The 18,740-nt window shown below is 42.4% G+C and overlaps 1 protein-coding gene across 6 annotated transcripts in view; it reads left to right on the top strand.

The window, feature by feature from the left end:
• The window catches only part of FGFRL1 (fibroblast growth factor receptor like 1), a 246,704-nt gene that overhangs the window by 195,426 nt on the left and 32,538 nt on the right, over positions 1 to 18,740 (top strand). The gene's annotated exons all lie outside the window — the stretch shown is intronic.

Genomic DNA, 18,740 nt, shown 5'->3' with positions numbered 1-18,740 from the left:
CTTTGGCAGGCATAGCTCTGTTAAACCATGATTCTGCTTTGACGCTTCAGTTACCTGAGTATCAGGGGGTAGCCGTGTTAGTCTGTATCTACAAAAACAACAAGGAGTCTGGTGGCCTAACAGATTTATTTGGGCATAAGCTTTCGTGGGTAAAAACCTGCATCTGAAGAAGTGAGGTTTTTACCCTTGAAAGCTTATGCCCAAATACATCTGTTAGTCTTTAAGGTGCCACCAGACTCCTTGTTGTTTCAGTTACCTGACTTACCAGAACTGAAATGAAGAAGAAAATGGCTAATATTTTTGAAAAGTGTGTGTCCTTTGGGGGTGGTTGTTAGCTTTAAAAAAAAAAATCTGGGCACATTTGCAGATTGCCGTTTTATTGTGTTGGACAAGTGCTAATATACACAGAGCCCTATTCGTTCCTGGTGTGACTCCACTGTGAGCAGGTGTGGGAGAGGGGCAGGTGCCACTAAATATAATTTCTTGTATAATTTCAATTAAATCAGAGCAAGGCTGAATGTGACCCATTTTCTCTTTTCTTACACACATATATTCCAGCACTCAGATTCTGCTTTCATTTCACGTGTAAACAATTCCAGCAGAGTCGCCTTCTACTGATTTCACACTATATTTTTGCAAGTTGTCCATGGGATGTATAGCACTGATTTTGCTGAAGACTTTTACTGTTATCTTTTCAAACATTCCTTGCTGCCACTGTATTCGTTGACATATACCATAGTAGCAAAAGTTTCTGCACATTTGAGCTAGATGGGAGTTTCTTACGGCAGTGGTTCTCAACCAGGGGTACAAGTACTCCTGGGAGTACGCAGAGGTCTTCTGGGGGGGTACATCAACTCATCTAGATATTTGCCTCGTTTTACAACAGGCTACATAAAAACCACCAGCAAAGTCAGTACAAACTAAAATTTCATATGGCTTGTTTATACTGCTCTATAAACTATACACTGAAATGTAAGTACAATATTTATATTTTAATGGATGTTTAATTATGTGGTAAAAATGAACAAGGAAGCAATCTGTCAGTAACAGTGTACTGTGACACTTTTGTATTTTTATGTCTGATTCTATAAGCAAGTAGTTTTTAAGTGAGGTGAAATTTGGGGGTACACAAAACAAACCAGACTCCTGAAAGGGGTACAGTAGTTTGGAAAGGTTGAGAGCCACTGTCTTGCGGTATACTTCAGCTTAGTGCATGTGAACAAGGCTCCCCGTGATGACTGGCCCACACCAAGTAGTTAATAAGAATTAACAGAGTTTCAAGTGATGTAGAGGCTTATGCTTTTGATGCTACTGCGCCAGGGATCGATTCCCACCGAATACCATTGTATCTGTACTTAAGAATTTGTTACAAATTGTTGTTAATCCTTTATTTAAAAACATCATTACTTATTATTTAAATATTTTTTTTAAATTAAAGCCAAAAACATGCACTCAATTCTTAGTTGGAATGTTACTCTATTGTAATTGAGAACAGAATTTGGCCTGTTGTATCAATTTTGTCAGAAATCAAACCTTCGCTCCGGGCCAGATTGTAATCTGTGTCACTCATACTTGTTTCACTGAATCTCTCAGAAAAGGCACATGCAGTGGATTGAAACGCAGTAATATAGGCCATGAGTGATTGTTATCAGAATCCGGCCTTTAGGATCTTCTGGCAAAGAATAATATGCTAGTGATCGAATTGCTAAAATGAACAACTGACGGGTGTTTTAAAACATTAATTTGTTTTCCTTTGCCTGGAAAAGTAGATCGCTTCTCTTTAAAGCAGTAAGTGGTTATTGATAGTGCTACATAAGTGAACAAAATAAAATGCTTGCAATGGCTGTTATCAAAGGGTAGGTCCTTAGAGATAAAGAGCTTTTGTATGCATGTGCACGCTGACCCTCTCTTTCTATGGGTACACATGCAATATACAACAATGTGCTTCCCTCCTGAACTTTTTTGGGATATGGCATGGAAAGACTGCAGCAGTCTTCATGCAGTCAAATCCCAGATGGGTATTGGTTTCAAAGGGAATGATGACTAGCCAGTATGTTAAATATTTTAATTCAGTAAAGCCTCCTGTTCTCCTTGATGTTTGCTAAAGTTACGTTCAGCAGCTGTAGAGGAGAATGTGCACAAGAAACCAAAGGAGAATCCTGTGTCCTTTCTCCCCTTGCCTGACCAGTAAATCTTAGCATTGAGTAGGCAGTCAGAAGCCCTCCTCACCTTGGTCTGTGGAACTGGGAGAGGAGCAGTGAGAGGCTTGGATGGAAGAAGAGCTGAAAGCAATGGGCCCAGGTGCCACCAGTGTTCGGAAATGTCACTTTCAAGACTATCAACAGTGAAGGTTTCAGAATCTCTTGTAGAATAATCCCTACACGTTCTTTGTACCATTTCTGTATGTTGTACCAAGAGACACTTGTGCAGAAGAATCCTTTCATGCATGTACCTTTGTAGAGAAAAATCGATACAGCAGATGATATCCTTCAGTGCATTCAATGATAATCAACCCTGTATAATTACCATTTGTTCTGTATGCTATGGCATGGATGGACAGACAGACAGATGGGTCTGAAGTTTCCCAGAATTCAGGGGTGTCTGGATCAGGGTTGAAATTCTTGGACGGTAACAAATTCATCAAAGGATTTTTGAGGATCTCTTGCACCTGCAGTTTGAACCTATCCCGCCCAGCAGCAATGCAGGGATGTGGCTAGGAAAAAAGTGAGCAGAGGAAGGCATCAGAGATCCTCGTAGCTTTCTAGCCAGCCATGCCAGTGGTCTTTTCCTGTATTCTTTCCTCAGGAAACCCAATACCATCACTAGCTCCTTCTGCTATCCTTCCAGTGATGGTGACATGAAGTAGCAACTCCCAGCTGAGAACAGCTTAGCACAGCACCTGAGCTCATACTTGCTGGACCAGCATGAAGCTTCCTTTAGCACACCTAGTACATTTTCTGTCTGCAGACCACAGTGGTCCCAATCTGAGTCTTGGCTAGGGTAATGTGTAGGAGGGCAGAGGACCCATGCATCTCGCCAGTCCTGAGGCAGAATGGTTAGGGGTGTTGGGAATTTTGTTATCTGAGCAGGTCTGCTGTGCAGCAGGTAGCAGACATAAAAGAAAGCTGTTTTCTGTACTGCCACTAATGAACCTAGTTCTGCTACCATATCTGTTCTTAACCATGATTTTCTGCAGTGAGCTCTTCCACTTCCTTGTCCTATAAATTGTTGGACTTTTAGATCATAATCAAAGAGCTTCTCTCTTACTTTTCACAGTGCAAAGTTCAAATTTGTTATTATCCACTGTGTTGCAGCTGGTTAAATCAATCCGTTTTTGACAATTTTTGCAGAGCATTGAGTATTTGATTAGCTCGTTCCATTTTCCTTGCAATTCATGATCAGTTATGTTCTTGTTCAAAAGCAGTAATGTGTGACATAAAAGCCATTTCTCCCCTGTCTGTTGGCTACATTTGTCAACAACTTTAATCTATAGCTGTTGTGGTTTTAATGCCCGGTTCATTTTATAAATGACCTCACCTCATGGGAGCTTATGGTAAAACAAAACAGTCAAGTGTGGTGGCGGAGGTTGGTGGGGAAAAAATCTTGTAATTATCCTCTTTCTGCTTCCTTAAGAAGTTGTCTGAGTTGGAAAAATGTGTTGGGTCATCCAATCCTTCTTGCATTGAGCAAGGTCACCTACACCACTGATTCCCAACCTTTTTGGGTAACTCTTCCATTTTACCAAGCCAGGACATCAGCAATACCAGCTAGTATCTGCCTGTGACGTTGTGCAGTCTATATGGTTTTATAAAAACATAATAAGAAGTGAATATAATGTAACTGGAATAGTTTTATAAAAATATGATAAGTGAATATAATGTAACTGGAATATGCTTCATGCAAAAGGTCTCTTGTAAGGTATCATTACAAAGCTTATAATCTACTGAGTGTGATCCTCCTATTTGTATAAATGTACCACTCTTGTATCTGAAACTAGAAATATGAAATATAACTCTGAGGGCCTATTGTAATTATGCAAAGTGTGGGCCATTAATGGTGGTTTGAAATCTTGATGACTCCCATTATCTGCAGATGGCTGTGTTTACCTGTGAGTCTTCCTGTATATGTGTTTGCTGGCAAGTGGGTAATGAAGTCTTGCAGTGACATGTGATCATGTCACCTGAACTGGAATCCATCTTTAACCTGGTGCTTTTCCAGTGAGGGGGGTGGAAACCCAGAGGGACAAAGGGTTCCCGCCTTATGCAAAAGATATATAAAGGGGTGGAAGAGAACAGAGGGGGAGAAGAGCCATCATGAAGAATCCCCTAGCTATCACCTGAGCTGGAACAAGAGCTGTACCAGGGGAAAGAATTGTGCCCAGGCCTGGAAGGTGTCCAGTCTGAGAAAAAACTTATTGAAGCATCTCTGAGGGTGAGATTATCTGTATTCAGTTTGATTAGACATAGATTTGCGCATTTTATTTTATTTTGCTTGGTGACTTACTTTGTTCTGTCTGTTACTACTTGGGACCACTTAAATCCTACTGTCTGTATTTAATAAAATCACTTTTTATTTAGTAATTTACTCAGAATATGTATTAATACCTGGGGGAGCAAACAACTGTGCATCTCTCTCTATCAGTGTTATAGAGGGCGAACAATTTATGAGTTTGCCCTGCATAAGCCTTATGCAGGGTAAAACAGATTTATTTGGGTTTAGACCCCATTGGGAGTTGGCATCTGAGTGCTAAAGACAAGCACACTTCGGGGAGCTGTTTTCAGGTAAACTTGCAGCTTTGGGACAAGTGATTCAGACCCTGGGTCTGTGTTGGAGCAGACGGGAGTGTCTGGCTCAGCAAGACAGGGTGCTGGAGTCCTGAGCTGGCAGGGAAAACAGAAGCAGTGGTAGTCTTTGCACATTAGGTCGCAGCTCTCTAGGGGGTTTCTGTGATCCAACCCGTCGCACTGCCCATCTCCCATTCTGTCACAAGTGATCTAACCTACACTGCAATTAGGGTTGCTCCAAACCCCGGTCTTACTTGCCTTTGCAGTAGGGCTTCTGTTTTTTTTAATGGCAGGGTAACCTGTGTCATGGCTGCTTCATATCTTTCACTGATCACACATATGTACTTTGTTGCTGAAAGCAAAACACTTGTGAATTCCTCGGTCCTGCTAGGTACAAGAGTGTTGTTGGGCCCCAAGGAGTGTGTCTTGTGTTAATGGTGAAGACCAGGGCCAAATTAAAGGTTCACAAGAATGGATACAATCATTTAGGGATAGATCGTGATACTCTTACACACCTTACTCCTCTAATAGGACTGTGGGACCACTTGTGGAGGAGGGTGTCGCCCAATATGAGTAAGAGAGTCAGAATCTGGCCCTTAGTTTGTACAACGCCAGGCACAAACTCTTATCTGCTTCTGTGCTTTGTACAGAACTGACCGTGCTGTTGACAATTAAAATAACGATTAACAACACTTTGAAATAGATTGTCAATACCCTTTTAAAATGAGAACTGTGGGTAAGATGCCCCACTAACCATTTCCTTACAATATTGCTTAAGAACAAAATCTTCAACAGGCATAAATTGTCATAGGCCCATTGAATCTATCAAGATCTATTTGAGCTACTGGCCACATTTACATCTCAATACCTCCTGCCCAGCAGTCATACAAATGTCTCTATTTTGAGCCAATATAGACCTTCTCTATTCATACTTTCTCCAATTTTTATTTTTTTTTTAATTAAAAAACATGAAAAATGTGAAGAATTGTTTCTCCTTAAAAAACAAAAAACACAGAGACTGACTGATGATATTGAGCCAGGATATTGTTTTTTCTTTTCTACTTTCAATGGCTATAATCCATTATTTATAATCGACAAACAGGACATTTATCTCTTGGAACCAGAAAAAATAAAAAGACGTGATAAATAAATAATGGGAAATTGTTTTAACTCTTCCATCCCCAATCCCCCCATGAGACTATGCCTGAGTCCCACAGCAACAGTTTCTGTGCAGAGTAAGTGTAGCCAAAAGGTAGCCCATGAGCAGATATGGGAGTTCTATGATCTGACCTACAGCCACCCTCATTTTTTGTAGTTGAAGTAGAATGCTGCCGATGTCAAGATGGAGCTTGACATGCCCATCCATGATTGTACGCTCCATATACTGAACATCCATGTTAAAGGTGGAGGATGGCTGCCGTCTGCTCTGCTTCATACAAAATTGGTGCATCTCTTCAACTTCTGAGATGTTGCCAATGCAGCCTTCAACTGGAGCATCTATTTATTTGAGTGATATTTAATGTACTTTTAGAAATAAAAACAGAAGCACCCTTCTGCTCCTTTTAAAACAAACTCCTAGATTCTGCCAAAACACCCAGTCAGTATAATAGAAGGATTTACCTCTAAAGACCCTTTCGTTCATTCCCCAGGCCTTTCATTCCAACACAAAGGATTCTGGTTAAATGGACTGGGTGATGAAGAGGTGTCTATCAGATTGTGACATCTGTTTTGTACCCATGTTGAAATATGGGCACTGTGGCCTCATTAGTTCCGACTTGCTCAGGGACAGCCTGTTGTGCTGCATTCTAGGCAGCTGCCCTGCCCAGGGAAAGGTGTTTGACACCTCATTGAAGGACTGTCACTGAGAGTCATCAAGGTTAAAGTCTGAGACTATCAGCTTTGATTGATTCTCAAGGACTGGCCTATCCCCATGGTACAATGGTCTGCAAGGGATGGTGGGGCAAAGCATGACTGGTGGGTATGGATCTTCACAGTATGAGAACCTGGCACAAAGACAGAGGGCAGAGGCCCTATTGAAGAGCGGGATTTGCTCTCTGCAAGGGGGTCAACAATCACCACACATAAGCAGGGCTTGCAGGAGAGAGAGGGGAGGAGGAGCTCTGCCCGGTTCGAAACACTAACAAACCATGAACTGACTAGAGGGTGAGCTAAGGCTAGGGGAAGAGGTGCCTAGGAATTTTTGGTGTTTTTCAAAGAGCTATAACTCTCAAGTGCTTTAAGAGTAACGTCACTGTGGTTAGGAAATTCCTTTACTGAGTCTCTGGGCCTTGCTTTCCTGCCATGTTGTCTCAAAGGGGTTAGACAAGTAAGCCCTGAGAATCCACACCCTAGCGGGAACTCTGAGAGAATATGTGTGACTGAGGAGCTCTCAAACATGGGCTTACGGTTCTAGGGCAGCTTGATGGTGGAGTCCTGTGTCCCAAGGAGGGGTATCAGACAAGAGGTCTGAACCCAGAAGTGTGCCCTAGGATCCCAGAACTAGAAACAATGACTAGACTCTACCAAATCCCAGTTGGCTTGGAAGCACATGCAACCCAGCAATTAGGTCCACTCAGAACAGAATACAGGTTTCAGAGTAGCAGCCGTGTTAGTCTGTATCCGCAAAAAGAAGAACAGGATGCATCCGAAGAAGTGGGCTATAGTCCACGAAAGCTTATGCTCTAATAAATTTGTTAGTCTCTAAGGTGCCACAAGTACTCCTGTTCTTCTTTTTTCAGAACAGAATAGTGACTGCACAGTGGGTTACTGGGCCAGTTTGTAACAGACTGTGCCAATATTAGGTTAAATCCTGTTGCCTTATGCACTCATGTAGACCCCGTGTCTTAACCAGAATGCTTCCATGAATAAGGTGAGTGTGACATTGAGACTCCTTATTCCCTAGTTTTTATTGGCAGACTGAGTTGATCCAAAAAGCTTTGCTTCATGTTAGGTTGTGAAGAAACTTGCCTCTGTACCTGAAGAGGAGTGCATCCTCTGTTTGTCTTTTTTTTGGAGAATTACAGCAGTAAGAGCTGGAATAGGCCTATTAACTGAGCTAGTCTATACCCCTACCAGTGTAGCATGATGCTTCAGTTCTCTCCATGATGCCATCTACTGTTTTGACCATGACTGTGTCACATGGCTCCAGTGATAGGGCTTTTCACCTTGGGAGACTCTTCAAGTGTAAGGAAATTTTCACTTCTGATGTTCTTTTGCTCAATTTCTTTCTATGATGCATGGTAATGGTCCTTTTGATTATCCAGCCTAAACAATTCTCCCCCTCCTTGGTGTTTACAGCATCTAATTCCTTGCATGCAGTCATCATACCCCCCTTCCCCTTTACTTACTCATTGTTTAGTCATCAAGGCCTTTCCTCATGCACACATCTACCCAGGGAACAAGGTTTACCAGACTTCCTACTGTGTATGTGTCTGTACTTTTGCTGGGCTCAGCCCCTGGTGCCAGCCAGCACACATACCGTATGTTGTGGGTGATTCTCAATGCCCTTGGAATTACTTCACTGCCGTCAGCTTGTAGGAAAGAAAAATGGAACTGAAAACTGAGCCAGCGCAGTCCTGGGAGCGACCAACTCAGAGTGGAAACAAGTCAGCATCAAGCAAAACAAACAGGGGAATGTGTCAGCTGGATAATATGAGCCGTGTTTTATAAAGGAATTTCAAAAGGACCAATTAGGCTTCAATAGGGAGCCAGGCCTTATATTTAAAGCTCATAGATACACTAATCGTGACATTCCAAGTAAGAACTGTTGTTTACTGGATTTTGTTTTTTAAGGGTATAGCTTTCTGTTTAAATACCATTTTTGTAAAGATTTGGCATGATCTGGGACATTTTTCCCATCTTGGTTACCTCATGAGAAATTTGCGGTCCCGCTCTGTGACAACACTCTGGTGTGTATGTTACCATTGAAGAAGCATAAATAAAAGAACAATAAGACCACATGCAGCCCCCCTGCAGAGCAGGAACAAAGCCATGGGGTAAAATAATATGCCAGTGAGAATAGTAGACCAGATAATGTACCAGCTCCCAATTATTTATAAGCTAGAGTGAAGTATTTCAAATGATCAGAGAAGAGGATTTTTTTTTTAAGCTATTGACTATTATGATACAGTTAAATTATAACTGAATATCAAAATGAAATCACCAGAGGTCACTTAAAAAGGCTGTGGAATCAACTATGTATAGTTTCTGAAACCCAATGCCTTTTTTTCCCCTTTTGCATATATTTCTGACACTTTCAGCCATTCAGACTCCTACATCTCGAAAGAAAACACATCTCAGGTGTCACATTAATCTGGCTGGTATGAGACTGGCTAGCAACTTGCTGTTTTTGGATATGGATGCCTTGTCCATTTAAACGACTTCAGCAGTAAATAGTAATAATAGACCATAGTGGTGCAGTCTTTCAGAGACGAGACAAGAAGCTATGCTTGTTAAAACAGAAAGATACCCCAGAAGCAAGAAATTTAATGAAAACAGGAGCAATTATTAGAAGTGTTTTCACATGATACAATCCTTCATTCAGAACAGATAGTAGATAATGTTTTCACCCCCTCAGCTCATAGAGAGCCCTTTCCTGAGGGGTCTTGTGCCTTTTCCCTGGATGTATCTATAGTACAGCGGACATTCTTTTATTATCATGCATGATGAATTTGTAACTTTTGCATGCAATCTGTGGCGCAGAGCCTATGCTATGGAATGTGGGAGTTCCAGGCCCCAGGGATTTATGGGGCTGCAGATGCAGAGACTCAAGTCAGTCAGATTCGTGGCCCAGTGTTACAGGCCGTGAAGGGTAGACACTCTCTTCCTGGTGTAAATTTCCACTTGGAGTGTGAAGACCTGAGAGATTTGGATACATTCGGGAATCAGAGTGCTTCTTTTAAACCAGGGGCAGAGAACCTTTTTTCTATCGGGGGCCACAGACCCACAGAAAAATTCAGTTGTGGGCCACACACAACCTCACCGGGGCGGGGGAGGGGGAGGCTCGGGGCTTCCCCTAGGCTCTGGGATGGGGCAGAAATGAGGGGTTCAGGATGCTGGAAGGGAACAAGGGGTTGGAGTGTGGGAATGGTCTCAGGGCTGGGACATGTGGTTGGGGTGGGGGTGCAGGCTCTAGGAGGGGGCTGGGGTGCGGGAGGGGGCTCAGGGCTGGGGCCGGGGGTTGTGGTGCAGGAGGGAGTGAGGGGTGCGGGCTCTGACTGGGCACCGCTAACCTCAGGCGGTGCAGCGAGGCTAAGGCAAACTCCCCCACTGCCCTGGCCTGGCCCCGCACCGCTCCCGGAAAAGGCCACAATGTGGCCAGACAGCTCTGCGTGGTGTGCGCTGCCCACGCCCACAGCAGCTGCCCTGCAGCTCCCATTGGCCGCAGTTCCTGGCCAATGGGAGCTGCCGCAGTTCCCGGCCAATGGGAGCTGCTGGGATGGCGCCTGCGGGCAGGGGCAGGCGCACGTGGACTCGGAGCTTCCCTGATTGTCCAACCGACTGGCTTGGCACCCTAGCTTTCCCCTGCAGCGGGGCAAGCCAGTGTTCGCAGCTTCAGCCGGGTGGGGGCGTGCCTCGGCTCAAGGCTTCCGGACTGCAGCATGGAGATTTGCTGCGGGCTGGATGAAATTAAGCAGGGGGGTGGATCAGGCCTGTGGGCCGGAAGTTCTCCACCCCTGTTTTAAACTGATCCTTCACAATCTATCCAGGGTCACCCACAGTAATAATTACCCTTAGAAATAACAGCATGTAGGTTTAATGACATGCATTAATAAAAGTGCTTGTTTTTTGAAATGAAGGAGCGCTGCTTGTTACCACGGATCTGGGTTTATAGAGAGATAAACACAACAGCTCAGCTTTGCACTTCTATAGCTCCCTCCACCCAAGGATCTCAAAGCACTTTATACACGGATATAACCAATATGTCCAAATGTCTACATGACACCTTCAACATCTGTTCTCTTCATACTGAACAATCTACCTGGAGTCCAGAGTGGTCACTGAAGAATTTTACATTGAATTAAATGTAGATAGATTATCTGATCAAACTGTGAGTGGTTGGAAGGATTTTAATTTCCTGTGTATTTTAAAGTTTACATTTAAAATATCTCATATCTGTTTTGTCATTAGCTAACTGCATGCAGGATATATATTAAATGCAAGATTATTTTATACAGTCAAAATCAACTGAAATACTAGATGAGCAGTTCTCAGCCAGGAGTCTTAGCCCCCTGGGGGGCCACGAGCAAGGCCAGCATCAGACTCACTGGGGCTGAAGCCCCACAGCCCCGGGGCTGAAGCGAAAGCCTGAACAGCTTAGCTTTAGAGTAGCAGCCGTGTTAGTCTGTATCCGCAAAAAGAAGAACAGGAGGACTTGTGGCACCTTAGAGACTAACAAATTTATTAGAGCATAAGCTTTCGTGGACTACAGCCCACTTCTTCGGATGCATATAGAATGGAACATATATTGAGGAGATATATATACACACACAGACAGAGAGCATAAACAGGTGGGAGTTGTCTTACCACCTCTGAGAGGCCAATTAATTAAGAGAAAACAAACTTTTGAAGTGATAATCAAGCTAGCTCAGTACAGACAGTTAGATAACAAGTGTGAGAATACTTTACAAGGCGAGATAGATTCAATGTTTGTAATGGCTCAGCCATTCCCAGTCTTTATTCAAACCGGAGTTGATTGTGTCTAGTTTGCATATCAATTCTAGCTCAGCAGTTTCTCGTTGGAGTCTGTTTTTGAAGTTTTTCTGTTGTAATATAGCCACCCGCAGGTCTGTCACTGAATGACCAGACAGGTTAAAGTGTTCTCCCACTGGTTTTTGAGTATTTTGATTCCTGATGTCAGATTTGTGTCCATTAATTCTTTTGCGTAGAGACTGTCCGGTTTGGCCAATGTACATGGCAGAGGGGCATTGCTGGCACATGATGGCATATATCACATTGGTAGATGTGCAGGTGAACGAGCCCCTGATGGTATGGCTGATGTGATTAGGTCCTATGATGATGTCACTGGAATAGATATGTGGACAGAGTTGGCATCGGGGTTTGTTACAAGGATAGGTTCCTGGGTTAGTGGTTTTGTTCAGTGATGTGTGGTTGCTGGTGAGTATTTGCTTTAGGTTCGGGGGTTGTCTGTAAGCGAGGACAGGTCTGTCTCCCAAGATCTGTGAGAGTAAAGGATCATCTTTCAGGATAGGTTGTAGATCTCTGATGATGCGCTGGAGAGGTTTTAGTTGGGGGCTGAAGGTGACAGCTAGTGGTGTTCTGTTATTTTCTTTGTTGGGCCTGTCTTGTAGGAGGTGACTTCTGGGTACTCGTCTGGCTCTGTCAATCTGTTTTTTCACTTCAGCAGGTGGGTATTGTAGTTTTAAGAATGCTTGATAGAGATCTTGTAGGTGCTTGTCTCTATCCGAGGGATTGGAGCAAATGCGGTTATATCTTAGGGCTTGGCTGTAGACAATGGATCGTGTGGTGTGTCCTGGATGGAAGCTGGAGGCATGTAGGTAAGTGTAGCGGTCAGTAGGTTTCCGATATAGGGTGGTATTTATGTGACCATCGCTTATTAGCACAGTAGTGTCCAGGAAATGGACCGCTTGTGTGGATTGATCTAGGCTGAGGTTGATGGTGGGATGGAAATTATTGAAATCATGGTGAAATTCCTCAAGGGCTTCTTTTCCATGGGTCCAGATGATGAAGATGTCATCAATGTAGCGCAAGTAGAGTAGGGGCGTTAGGGGACGAGAGCTAAGGAAGCGTTGTTCTAAGTCAGCCATAAAAATGTTGGCATATTGTGGGGCCATGCGGGTACCCATAGCAGTGCCGCTGACTTGAAGGTATATATTGTCCCCAAATGTGAAATAGTTCACAAAGCTTAGCTTTGTGGGGGCATGGGGCCCCTGGCAACTGCACTGCCTGCTACCCGCTAATGCAGGCCCTGGTTTTGGATGCAGAGAAACAGGTGTGGCACAGGTGGGCTGTGAAGTTTTTATAGCATGTTGGGGGGAGGAGGCTCAGAACGAAAAAGGTTGAAAACTCTTGCACTAGATAATTGTTTAGAATTGTGATGTCTTAGGAGAAAACTCTGTAGTAGTGATCATTCTAATAATAAAGCACTAGCCTAATTGAAAATATCTCCCATTGATGCTGTTGAAATATATCATATCTTTCATAAACTTGGGCAGAGGGCATGAAGGTATCATCCATTTTTGCCACTAATGGATGATATGCCTGCCTCTTGCCATTACTCATCCTTAACGTCAACCCCTATCAGCTAATCCAAATGTAAAGGTGTTAAACTGCATCTCAGCTAGGTGATAAGTGGCGTTTATGAGGGGCTTAACTATCTCTACAACTACCTATAGGAAAAATGGGGTGTTGTTTTTAAATAATCTTGATAAGGCCCTGGCAATTAGCTAATTTGAGTTAATTGGCAGTCATTTAATTTGAATTACAATAGCGCCACAAACTCTAGTTTAGTCTAAACATATCCTAAGGCTATGTCTACAGGAGAGAGTTTACAGCAGCAACACTGATGCCGCTGTAGCACTGCTAGTACAGATGCTCTAAGCCAGTGGTTCTTAACCTTTACTACAGCCTGCACCCCTTTGGCTCTCAAAATATGTTCTCGCACCCCTTATCAAAAATCAAAATATGTTTTCGCACCCCTTTAACCTAAAAAATATGTTCTCACACCCCTTAAACCTAGATTTTTTTGTATATTACAGTAATCATTAAAAATGTATAATGTTAGTAAATACATAGGTTTGATGAAACAAAGTAGTTGTACTTACGTGCCTGTGCTTAATTGGTGTTTTCGATGATTTAGCTTCTAAAAAATCCACCTGCAATGAGCGGCGGTAGCTATGTTGGTGGGAGACGCTCCCCTGCCAACATAGCGCTGTCCACACCAGTGCTTAGGTAGGTGTACCTTGCATTGCTCAGGAGGTGGCTAATTTACACCCCTGAGCAACATAACTTCTATTGGGCTAAGCTATAGTGTAGCCATAGCCTTAATCTCTTTGTGCCTCAGTTCCCCATCTGCAAAATGGGGTTAATGATACTTCCTTTCTCTATCCTCTCCAAGATCTTCAAAAGTGGCGAATGATTTGGGGTGCATTCATTTTTTAATACCCAACTTCACATACTTTAAAGGGGGCCTGATTTTCAGAAGGTGCTGAGCATGCACCCTCTGAAAACAGGACCCCTGCAAGTTGGGCTCTCAAAACCAAAGGCACTCAACATCACTAAGGTTATGTGTACACTGTGAGCTAGGGGTGTGATTCCCTTGCTCATGTACACATACTCATGCTAAATCGCATTGAGCTAGCGTGAGTATAAATAATATCAGTGTAGGTGGGGTAGCACGGGTAGCAGCAGCGGAGGCATGGGTGAGCCGTGCCGAGTACATACCCATTAACTTCAGGCAGGTTTGTACTTAGCACATCTCAGCCATGGCTTTGCTGCCACTGTCGAGGCTATTGTGGCTACACTGCTCTTTATACTCACGCTAATTCGATGAGAGCTGGCAAGAGTACGTGTACACGAGCAAGGGCAGCACAACCCTCGCTTGGGTTCTAGACATAGGTCACTTTCAAAATCTTGGCCTTCATCGATTTAGATTGTAAAGAAGGTGAACTAGTTTGGTTTCATTCTGATGTATTGGTCTTACCCTATTCCCTATTATTGCTCCCATATGCTACAGGCAATATGCTAGGATAGTATTTTTCAAAATCAGGGAGTCTCATTTCATCCCACATCATGAGGCTCTTGTAATGTTGTTAAATGCCCTTTTGCCTTTTTTCACTATCCCATAGAAATAATTTCACTATATAAGCCATTGTTTTGAAGTATGTTTTAGAAATTTGTAATGGCAGCTTGGGAATATATAGATAATTGTGGAGCAACCATTTTTACCATTTGTGTTTTACCCCACATAGAAAGCTGTAATTTGCTCCATGTAATTAGGTTAGGTTTAATTTTGGGTACAAGTAGACCAATATTATCCAGCATAATATACTATAATCCTCCCTTTAAGTAGGATGCCAAGTGTTCCATTTGTTTTGGGAACCAACAAAATTGCCACTTGTCCAGAGTTGTACTTGGACAGAATTGTGAAAGTGGTAATGCTTCTCTCCTTAGGCCAGTTTATTTTGTAGCAGACAGTGTTCCAAAGATATCTGCAATGTTCATTGAACATTTTATAGATTGTCCACGATACAACATTGTGTCATCTGCGTCAGATAAGGATGCATGCTGAATGGTTCCTGGAAGGTGCTGTGTGACTTCAACTCCCAAGTTAAGTGTCCTCAAGTTAAGAGGTGTTGAGGGTGCTCAGCACCTTGAAGGATTTGGCCCAGAATGCCTTATGCTCCTTGCCACTTATATAGATTCTTTTAATTCTGGCATCCCCTTCTACTTCAGTGGATAAGAGTTCAGTATGAAAAGCAGAAGTTGCATTAACATGCCTGCCATATTCTGCAAACCAGTGATATTGCTGATGACACCTGCCCGTTGTTAATTACCTTAGGCAATTTATTAATACATAACACTTTATTTATAAAGGATTGATCCAAGTTAAAAGCTTTCTAGACTGCACATAGGTATTTCCTCTCCACCCTTTCAAATGCTTTCTCTTCACCTCACTTTCAGTGGATTACATGTCATTTACAAAGCCCACCTGGCAACAGGTGTTTGAATTGTTTAGCACAAGGTTCTCAGATCATCAATGGGCTAGCAGTTGACTCTTCAGATTACATAAATTTTCAAATATACATCTATTAAGGGTATTGGCCTGTTGGTCTTATATAGATGTGGAATTTTGTTCTTCTTTGGGATGAGTTAATACAAGGGCGATATTTAAATCTGAGAGGAAAGATTCTTTAGCATATTTCTGTGCCTTGCTGAATACTTGGTGTGAGATCTGGACAACTTGAGCTTGATCTGTTTTCCAAAATACAGTTGAGAACCTGTCCTTTTCAGTAGACTTCCCTGCATTTAAAGTTTTTTAGTGCTCCTGTCATCTCTTGATGAGAGAAGAAAAGATCAGTTCTTTCTCTTTCTTTTCTCAACTTACTTCAGGATTCTCTAGTATATTTTCTGCTGTTCCTCTAGATTCTTATTTCTTAAAATTCTCAAAACAAAGCAAAAATAAATACCTCAGGGTTTCTTCTTGAGCTTCCCTGTGGGAAATCCAGTTGAAGGAATGTATCCACTGTGCTTGACTATTTTTAGAAAATTAGGCTACCTGCAGCTAAGCAACTTTTTATACCATGTTTGTAAAAGCTCACTGAAGTGAATGAAAAGATTTCCTGTGACTTCAGGGGCCTTTCTGCCCCAAGTAAAGCAATGCACACAGGTTTCAGCTTTTCTATGCTATAAAGTAGTCCTGAACCTTAACAAGTTCCTGGAGAGTTAGTTTAGTTTGAGTGTTTACATATTAACCCGAAGGTATTTAATTATCTTCTCTAGGGCAATTATATTTTCTCTCTCTGACTTCTTAACCACAAGATGATTGTGAAATGAATAAGCCCTGGAAAACACTATAAAAGACTCTTGTAGTGTTGTTGAAGAAACAGCTGAGTCCATATTCCTATCCATAAAGAACAGAATTTCAATTTCCAACTCATCATGATGTATCCGTTCCTTCCACACTGAGGTATTAACTTGCCATTTTAGGAAAGGTCAACACCCAGGGTTAGTATGATTGATATTTTCGTTCAACATCACATTATAAAAATCATTTAAGACCCATTTCTGCACTGTTGATAGGACATCTATGTTTGGGATCCAGCTGGAATTTTCTTTATACTGACTATTTCCAGCCGAGTGAATGATTAGGGAGATTTATATACACATGTGAATGATATTCCTATTCATGCTTTGGTGCAGGAAATAATAAATATTTATTGGTGCTACTATATAGGGAAATGATAGAGATATAACTTAGTTTGTGTGGGAAATGGCAGCTGCCAGGACTCACACGGAGTGTAAACTAGTGGTTAGAGTAGAGGGCTGAGAGCCCGGACTCATGCGTTTATCCCTGGCTCTGCCACAGTCTTGTTGTCACTGATCTGGGGTTAGTCACATAGGCTAAACTTTTCAGAGGAACTTAAGTAAGTTAGGAGCTTTTGAAAATGGGAATTAGGCTCCTAAATCACTTATGTCCTTTTGAAAATTTTACCCTTGAGCTTTTTATGCTTCAGTTTCCCTATCTGTAAAATAGGCTGACATTTAGGATTGCTAATGTCCACAAAAAACGGGCACCTGGCAACCCTATATGGCACCTGGACACAGAAGCCAAAACTGTCTGGGTAAAATCTGGACAGGTTAAGTGGATCAAGAATGGAATATCTGACTCCTGATGTGGTACAGCTCTCAGCACTGAGATCTGTGTGTGCGGTGACATGCTAGGAAGAGAAATAACCTCACCAGGAAGGAGGATTCTGTTTGATTTCCCCTTTGGAATAGACACCTGAAGATGGGCAGAAGGGCCTGTTGTGAGGAGGAGTCAGGATGGCTTGGGAAGGAGGGAGGCAGGCCTGTGACTGCCTTTGTAAAGTAATTGTTTTAAGGGATCTGTCAGGGAGCTGTGATGGTACAGTGATTAGCTCCAGCTGTTTGCCCCCGTGGTTCATGTTGTGGTTAGGGCAGATGGGCCGTGATTGGAAACATAGCTCTGATTATTCTGCGAGCTTTGTGGAGCTTTGTAGATAGTGACACCTTTGCTTTTGAGAATAGAAGTAGGACCTAAACAGTGCAAAGCACAAAACATTCACAAGGGGGTTTTCAGATGCTTTCCCTGGCTTTGTGGAGGGTGAGTGAAAAGGAAGGAATGTTTTAAAGATGGGCTGAGATCCTAAACTTTCGTAAATCACCATAGCTCTATTGAATATAATGGAGATGTGCTGATTTACACCAGCTAAGGTTCTGGTCCAAGATTTATAACCAAACCATGCAACATGGCATTGAGGGTGAGTTTTGAATATCAGAAGGAAATGGTTACATCACCACCTCCTACCTTCGTTCTGCAGGCAGGGCCCCCTTGATGACTATAATACCTCTGCACAGGCCTTAGAGAATGCAGTTCTTAGAATTAGCAAAGAAGGAAAGCTTGAGGGTAATGATAATATATTGACTGTTGCTTTTGACCCTAAAAGATCTACTTATCAGTCCATTTCATATTCCATGTATATGCTTTTTCTGTCTGACATTTAATTCTTACTGATGGTACAATTACACCCTATTTCCAACCACAGCTCAGGGTTCTTAGTACAGATTCTGATAACTGGATGAACCAGCTGTTAGCATCTGGGTTTGTAAATTCTTCTGGGTCTGTAGTACTGTTATAGTTATGCCATTATCTGTTTTAAATGTTTCCAGAGGTGAAGGAATGGGGCTTCTCTTACTTCTCTTGGAAAACTTCCACAGACTAATAGACATCACCGTTGGGAAGTTTTCATATATTCAACCTAAATATTACTAATTGCATCCTATTTTCATGTAGTTATTCTACTGATGTCCCTAAAATTTTCCTCTCTCTTCTTAGTGTTCCATGTCCCCACCTTATGCATTTAATTTTTTAAAGGAAATATATAATCCTTGTCCAAACCAAAGCTTTTTAACAAGGACCAAAACAATACACCACAGCATTCCTTAGTGATTGCTGGAGCGAATAGATCAGAACTAGAGAAAACTCCTCCCCTCCCGGTATGGAAACTTGGAAGTAAATTGGAGTCTTCATTGGGAAGCATTTGTATTTGGACCTGGAGCAGCATCTGCATTCACCTACATACTGAGATGTGGAGTAATAACAGTCAGCACTAATATAGAATTTTACATCCATAGATGACACAATGGATCTGTGCATCATCATCTCCATTTTACAGGAGCCATAAGAGTTTAAGTGACTTGCTCAAGGTCCTGTAGAGAGAAGAACAGGAGTAC

This window comes from Chrysemys picta, chromosome 5 (genome assembly GCF_011386835.1).
Source record: "Chrysemys picta bellii isolate R12L10 chromosome 5, ASM1138683v2, whole genome shotgun sequence".
NCBI lineage: Eukaryota > Metazoa > Chordata > Testudines > Emydidae > Chrysemys > Chrysemys picta.
The sequence above is the reverse complement of the archived record's forward strand: the minus strand, read 5'-3'. Positions and strand labels throughout refer to the sequence as shown.